General features: G+C 35.3%; 1 non-coding gene across 1 annotated transcript; it reads left to right on the top strand.

Moving 5' to 3' along the window:
• The first annotated feature begins 5,085 nt into the window (after nucleotides 1-5,085).
• On the top strand, nucleotides 5,086-5,192 carry LOC113851770. Its single transcript, XR_003502335.1, has one exon. It is a non-coding gene; the product is annotated as a small nucleolar RNA R71 (small nucleolar RNA).
• The last annotated feature ends 2,942 nt before the right edge of the window (nucleotides 5,193-8,134 follow it).

Here is an 8,134-nt window from a genome sequence, read left to right as displayed (position 1 = left end):
AATTTTGGACCGTTACCCCAAATCTTCTATTTCATAGAGGACAAGGTTTTTCATGTATGCGTTTTAAATTGGGGATAATAATGTGTCGTGTTTAGCCAGGATACCATAACACACATCAACCTTTAAACTTCAATTTAAAAAAATTATGCCATATATATATATATATATATATATATATATATATATATATATATATATATATATATATATATATATATATATTCATTAAATAAAATTTTGATTCCCATCTCTATACTCAATAAATACCTAAAGCCTAATACTTATTACTGCAGTTTATATCCTGAAAAATATTTTTTCTTGACATTTTATTCAAAAACTAATAAAACATAAATATTAGTGTGTATATATATATATATACCCGTTGACACGAAGCATTTTATTTCTTGGTATAATTTCGAGAATAGCAAATTCTATGGACATTTATACCGTGCATACAAAATTCAAAGGCCACATGACAAGACCTTTCTTTTTCTTTTTCTTGGTTGCTTGAACAATATGGATTAGATAATGCTAAGTGTCAAGCAAGAAAATTTTTTTGGGACTAGCTAACTACCTTTTTAGCCTTTTTCACGTGAATATTAACCTCGTATTTCACATTCTTATAAACCCAAATTGAGAACTCTCAAGAACATTGTTCGGAGCACAAGTATACCCATCGAGAAGTAATAAAGGGATATTAAATTAAGTTTCTGAAATATTGTTTCATAAGGATTAATTTCTAATTATTAAGAACTTCTTAATTCAATTGTTTAAGCTTTAAAGATATGAGATCAATTAAAACAAGAATTTATAAAATCAACTATAAAACTAAGAGCAAGACATTCTCAATGGTCATGCAATATTAATATTCTTTCCTCTAAATTAACATCCTCAATGATCATGCAAGACATCAATTTAAGAAAGTTTAAGAAACCTATAAATTTGTTAATTTAATAATGATTAAAAGAGAAAGATTGGTTTGGTCCACCTAATCCTTTGTCTCGTTTTATCCTATAGATCTATTAATTAACTGAGATACGGTCGCCTAACAATATTATTAATTAGGATTAAGAGCGAAACGCAATAAGGTAAAATCTAGTGACAAAACAAAAATCAAATTTAGATTCAAACATTAAAATCCCATAAATTCATGAACGATAGTTCTCATAGCCCTAGTTATGGACTTAGTTACTCATGCTAAAGAAAAGAACTAAAACAATCATAAACAAAGCCATAGAGAAAAGCAAAGTAGAATAAGATGAGTTCTCAGTTCTCAAATACGATCGATCGAAGTTCTAAATCCCGCCAAAAGTGTGCCAAAGATCCAGTTCAAGAGAGATGAGATGAGATGTATCCCAGAGCAAAAGCTAAGGTCAAAAAATGATATCCACTACAATGCCTAAGGTCTCCTTTTTAATAGGATTTGAAAACCCTAAAGACTCTTCATAATTGGGCTTCCTGCAGATAAGTACGGTCGTGCAAGGCCTTAAGCACGATCGTGCATGGGCTCGAAGCACCCCTGTACTTATTGAATGGGTCTGGGCGTGCTAACTATTGCGAAGCTCTAATCTTCCATAAATTTGGGTCCAGAATGCACCTAAAATCCATTTGCGGCTTCTTTATACCAAACTACACAATTAATATATAAATTAGTGTAAAATCTAAATAAAATAAAGGTCAAATATGTGTATATGGACTGTAAAAGAGGGCCTAATTACAGACTTATCAACTCTCCCGTACTTATCTATTTGCTTGTCTTCAAGCAAAGTGCTGGTTAAGAGAATAACATAATAACTTAAAACATAATACTACACATGGAACCCGAAACAACGGAGATAAAGAAAGCAACAAGAGTAATATCAATGAGCATAAGCAATCAAAAGGATTCCCAAATAGAATCTTATAATTCCATACTTTTCACTCAAACGTCAAACAAAGGTACTCTACCTTTCTCTCTCACTAAAGGACAAAATGAGATATCACTCAGTTCTCCTAAAGAAAAGTGCACTACCATAGGCTTGACTATGAACCGGCTCCCCGCTAAATAAATTAAATGCAAGTAAAAATTTTTGATTTTTTTTAGGTTATAATGTGGCCAATGAGTTATAATAATTGAGGTGAGATAAATGAAAGGAAGGGGATATACAAAGGGGTAACAAATTATAAATATCCCCTAAGTTTACAAATGAAGCTCTTAGAGTAATTTTTATATTTTTGTATATAAACAATATCTTTACTCCTCTCTCCTTTCAATCATATATAACATTTTTTCTTTTCTTTTTCTTCTATTTTTTTCATTTTCTTTTTCATTCATTCTTTCTTTCTTTTTGCACATGAGAGATATAGAGAAGTCTTAAGTCAATTCCAAGTCAAGTTCTAGAGCACAAATCCTAAGGAGCTAATCACACAAAACAATGAGAAAAGGGGTACAATTAATTAAATTAAGATAGAAATCCCCTTTAAGACTCAAAACTCATATCTGTGTTTTAAAATTTAATGTAGAGCATAAAAGTAAGGAAGTTAGCTAATTATTAGTTTCCAAATGAAAGTATAGTGTCAATAATAATTACTCAGCATGCTCTTCTATCTGGAAAAATTGGGTTCCATGGGGGGAAAAGTTTTAAATTATCATAAAAAAATTACCATAGACACTTTACTCAAGAACATACAACAACAATCATATAATTAGGAACTACTCCTTCATACTTAAAGCAAAACATTGTCCTCAATGTTTGAAAGCAATCAAATTAAAAGCATGCAAAGAGGACAATTAAATAAAAGGAAAGAGGTTCCCTGATAATTCTTGGCGTGACGGCTTCGAGTGAGGGAGTACGACCATGCTTATGATGTAAAGCTTTCTCTCACAACTGTGATTGAATGCACGGCCATGCATGGGATTAGTACGGGCGTGCTTTCATATCAGAGCTCAAAAGTGTGTGTGGGATCAATCAACTCAGTTCTTGCAATCTTTCAATATGCTTATTCTTTATTCTAAAAAAAAAATAACAATAGAAAAATTAAAATAAACAAAAAGAAATAAAATAAAAGACACAGGTTGCCTACTAGGAGCGCTTGTTTAACGTCACGAGCCTGAAGCTCTTGTTAAATTATGGTGGGAAGAAGGCATGAGTCTCAGAGGTGACTCCCTTGATATGTAATCGTCTCCCTAATAGCTTTGCCTCCTCAACACCTATTATATCAGAAAAAGTATTCATAAGATGGGGATTAGAATAAAGAGAAGAAAATTTAAGTTCTAAATTAGGAGGCTTATTAATAGATGGTTTAAGCTTTTGTCTTTTCTTCTTCTTATATTGCTTCCTCCTAGGCCTTCTTCTTGCGGTTCCATGCTTCACATAACTTGGAGGAGGAGAAGCAACATCCACAGTGCTTACAAAGTGATAAGACTCTTGGCTAGAAGGGTACTTGAAAGAATTGGGAATTTGAAATACAACTTCCTCATCATCTAGCCTTAGTGTGAGCTTCCCTTCTTGTACGTCTATAATGGTCTTTGCAGTGGCCAAGAACGGTCTCCCTAGTATGATGGGGACATCATCATTTTCTTCTATGTCAAGCACCACAAAGTCAGCTGAAAATATAAACTCCCCAACTTTTACAAGTACATTCTCCATTATGCCTTTGGGGTATGTGATCGACCTATCTACCAGCTGAAGTGACATGGAGGTCGGCTTAGGTTTATGCATTCCAAGCTTCCTGAAAATAGAATAAGGCATAAGATTAATACTTGCTCCTAAATCACATAAAGCCTTATCAATATGAGTTTTTCCAATTGTGCAAGGAATAGTAAAACTCTCTGGGTCCTTAAGCTTAGGTGGAAACTTTTTAAGGACTATAGCTGAGCACTCTTGGGTGAGCTTCACAATCTCATGTGCTCCCAACTTCCTCTTATTAGTCAAAATCTGTTTTAAAAATTTAGCATATTTCGGCATTTTGGAGATAGCATCAATGAAAGGCATATTGATGTGCACTTTGCCCAATAAGTCCAAGAACTTGTGAAACTCTTCATCATAAGGAGGGTGACCTTGCAGCCGCTGTGGAAAAGGTATTTTAAGCTCATAGGGCCTTGATTGAATAAGAGGCTCTTCCTTCTTATCTTTTTCAGGCTTTGTGCTTAAAGCATGGCCTTGCTCACGGTGATGCGCGGCCGTGTTGTTATCATTGTCATGGACGTGCTTGTATAAGCACGGTCATGCTTCTATTGTAGTAGGGGCTTGCTCATCAGTAAGCACGGATGTTCCTGTAGAATCAACATGGGCGTGTTTCTCAACAAGCACGGGCGTGCATGTGCTTCGGTTCTACGATTCTTGTAATTTCTTTCCACTTCTAAGGGTCTTGGCATTGCATTGCTCCCTTGGGTTAGGTTCAGGCTGAGATGGTAGTGTTCTCATCACTCTTTGACTCAGAAGGTTCGTAATTTGCTTCAATTGTGCACTCATCTTAGAAGAGTTGGCTTGTATTTCAGATTTGACCTCTGCAAACTTTTCATCAGTTCTCTCAATATGCTAGTCCAACTTGGATTCAATCTCTGTCATCCTTTTATCAAAGTAATGCACATATTGTATCATTTGTTCTTGAAAGTTGGACTGAGATCTAGGGGCTTCTTTCCCTTCTGGTCTTGCTTCTTGATTTTGCATATAGGGAGGGCAATACACGCTTGAATTTTAATTTCCAAACCATTCCTCCAAGCGTTAGGAGGATTACTCCTTCACCCTGAATTGTGACTGCCCATGAAATTTGCCTCCTCTTGCTTAAATTTTGGGCTTGCAGGAGCCCTTACAGGTTAGTCTTGAGCCTTCATTAAAGATTCTAGTTGCTTTGCAATGGCTGCCATTTGGTTCATTGGTGGGCTGCTGCTCTCTGCTTCGAAGACTGGGCAGTTTCTTTCCTCTTGATGTTGTAAGAGTCAACAATGTGCCACTAAAAGCTGGAAGATGTCATCTCATTTATTAGCTTGTATGCATAATCTAGATCTTTTCTTATGAGGGACCCTTCTGCTGCGACATCAATTGTAGCCTAGTGGAAATTGATAAGCCACTGTAAAAGATTTGCACCTGTCTCTATGTCAAAAAATCATGATGAGGACACCTCCTCAAAAGCTCTCCAAATCGCTCACATACCTCAAATAAGGATTCAGCTTCATATTGTTAAAAGTAACATATTTCTGTCATAAGCTTAGAGGACCTTGATGGGGGAGAAGTACTTTCCTAAGAATTGTTGAGTGAGATCCTCCCAAGTTGTGATGGAATTGGCTAGGAGTGAGGAAAACCATGCATTCACCTTTTCAGATACTGAGAAGGGGAAAAAGCGGAGTCAAATAGCATCGTTGGAGACTCCATTATATTTGATGGTATCCGTCAATCGGAGAAATTTTATCAGATGGAGATTGAGGTCTTCGTTAGCCATGCCTCCAAATTGTATGGAGTTCTGGACCATGGTTATGAGTGTTGGTTTAAGTTCAAAATTGTTGGTCTCCACATTAGGGGCCGCGATGCTTCCAGGGGTGCCTCTAGCAGTAGGTGTCATGTAATCTTGGATTAATCTTCTTCCCTCTGCCATTCTTTGTTCTCTCACTTCTTTTCTTTGTCTACATGTTGTTCTCTTAATCTCCAGATCAAATAAACAAGTTATGGAGCACTTAGGACGAGTGAACATACATTAAAAGAAATTATAAAATAAATAAAAGAAAATAAAATAAAAAACAAAAATTATAAAAAGAGATTTAACAATAAACAAAATAGAATTAAAATAATGAAAAATAAAAATTTCTCAAATCAATTAAATTTGAGATTTTCTTAATATTGAAAAAGCAATTCCCGGCAACAGCGCCAAAAACTTATTCGGAGGGCAAGTGTAGCCATCGAGAAGTAATAAAGGATTCTTAAATTAAGTTTCCGAAATATCATCCCATAAGGATTGATTTCTAATTACTAAGAATTTTCTAATTCAATTGTTTAAGCTTCAAAAATATGAGATCAATTAAAATAAGAATTTATAAAATCAACTATAAAACTAAGAGCAAGAAATACAATGCACGTCTTGCTTAAACTTATCGGAGAGAAACCTAAGGCATATGTTTTATATTATTTTTCTATTTAACTCTAAATTCGATTTCCTTGTGATTATCAATCATGCATACGAATACTATTAATACCCAATGGTCATGCAATATTAATATTCTTTTCTCTAAATTAACATTCTTAATGATCATGCAAGACATCAATTTAAGAAAGCTTAACGAACCTATGAACCTGTTAAGTTAATAACGATTAGAAGAGAAAGGTTGGTTTGGTCCACCTAAGCCTTTATCTCTTTTTACCCTATAGATCTATTAATTAATCAAGGTACGGTCACCTAACAATATTATTAATTAGGATTAAGAGAGAAGCACAATAAGGTAAAATCTAGTCACAAAACGGAAATCAAATTTAGATTCAAACATCAAAATCCCATAAATTCATGAACGATAGTTCCCATAGCCCTAGCTATGGACTTAGTTACTCATGCTAAAGAAAAGAGCTAAAATAATCATAAACAAAGCCATAGAGAAAAGCAAACTAGAATGATGTGAGTTCCTGATCTTCAAGTACGATCGCTCAAAGCTTTAAATCCCGCCAAAAGTGTGCCAAAGATCCCGTGTAAGAGAGACGAGATGAGATGTATCCCAGAACAAAAGCCAATCTCAAAAAATGGAGTCCACTACGATGCCTGAGGTCTCCCTTTTAATAGAGTTTGAAAACCCTAAAGACTCTTCATAATTGGGCTCCCTGCATATGAGCACGGCCATACAAGGCCTTAAGCACGACTGTGCATGGGCTTGAGGCACCCCTGTGCTTACTGAATAGGTCTGGGCATGCTGACTGCTGCGAAACTCTAATCTTCATTCAATTTGGGCCCAGAATGCATCCAAAATTCATTTGCGGCTTCTTTATACCAAACTGCACAATTAATATATAAATTAGTGTAAAACCTAAATAAAATAAAGGTCAAATATGAATATATGGGTTGTAAAAGAGAGCCTAATTACAGACTTATCAAACATGCAGAATTTTACTGTACCAAAATTTAAATAGTCATGCAACCCACCAAACCTCTTAATTCTCATAGCAAATAAACATCCACGTGAAGTTGTACTCGAATGATATAGAGACTAGATTTCGTGACACAAGCTTGCACCCAACCATTTATGTTTTATATGGCTGCAACACAAAAATTTCATGGTATGTGTGAGGCAATTGGACTAGGACTACAACTTCACTCAGACTTATTAAAAATTGCATTATAACATTCAGAACACCAGGCAATGCAACAGGTAACAAAAAGAAAATTCTTCCAACTGTCATGCACTATGCCAAAAAAATGGCTTTTAGAGCACCAACTTGAATAGTGGTTAGTAAAAACTGCTTTTTATAAAACACTAAGGGAGTAGTTAGCGCCGAACTGCTCTCCAAAGTCCACTTTTGAGAGCAGTTCATTTACAGTCGTTCTCTAATTTATACTTATGAGAGCCGTTCACCGGGAACCGCTCTTTAAAGTTTACTTGGAGAGCAGTTATTAAATAAAGGCTCTTACAAGTAGACTTTAGAAAGTGGTTGACATGTGGAGCCACTCTGAGAAGTGGACTTTGGAGAGTGGTTCCACGGTAATCGTTCTCTTAGGTGTTATTTCAAAATAAACTCTAGCCCCAGATTTGGTCATCTGTATCCTTGCACCCACTCTTACCTCCAAATTTGTCTCTGTTCACTGTGTTCTGAGAAGCTTCTACACCACCATTTGCGCTGGTGACATCACATTTGCACTACGAAGGTATATTCATCATCGTTTCTATGTTGTCTGAGTGTGTTTAGACATGAAAAACGTGAAAAGAACCTCTGTTCACTGAGACACTTTTTTTTTTATGTTGAATAGTTACAAAAGTCCCCTCCCTCATCCTTAGGTTGAGGTGATCTGTGACCAATATAAATGCTCTGGCCCCATTACATTGTTATTGCTCTGTTTGCTATAAATGAAATTGTCATTATGCCCTATGAAATGTTATAAATGCATGTAAATTGTTAGTAAATATTGTACTTTAGAATTAAGTGGGGAAATCTAAATTTGAGTGAAACCTTAGTTTCCC

Source organism: Abrus precatorius, unplaced genomic scaffold (genome assembly GCF_003935025.1).
Source record: "Abrus precatorius isolate BTA unplaced genomic scaffold, Abrus_2018 Scaffold9, whole genome shotgun sequence".
Taxonomy (NCBI): Eukaryota; Viridiplantae; Streptophyta; class Magnoliopsida; order Fabales; family Fabaceae; genus Abrus; species Abrus precatorius.
This window is presented reverse-complemented; position numbering and strand designations above follow the sequence as displayed.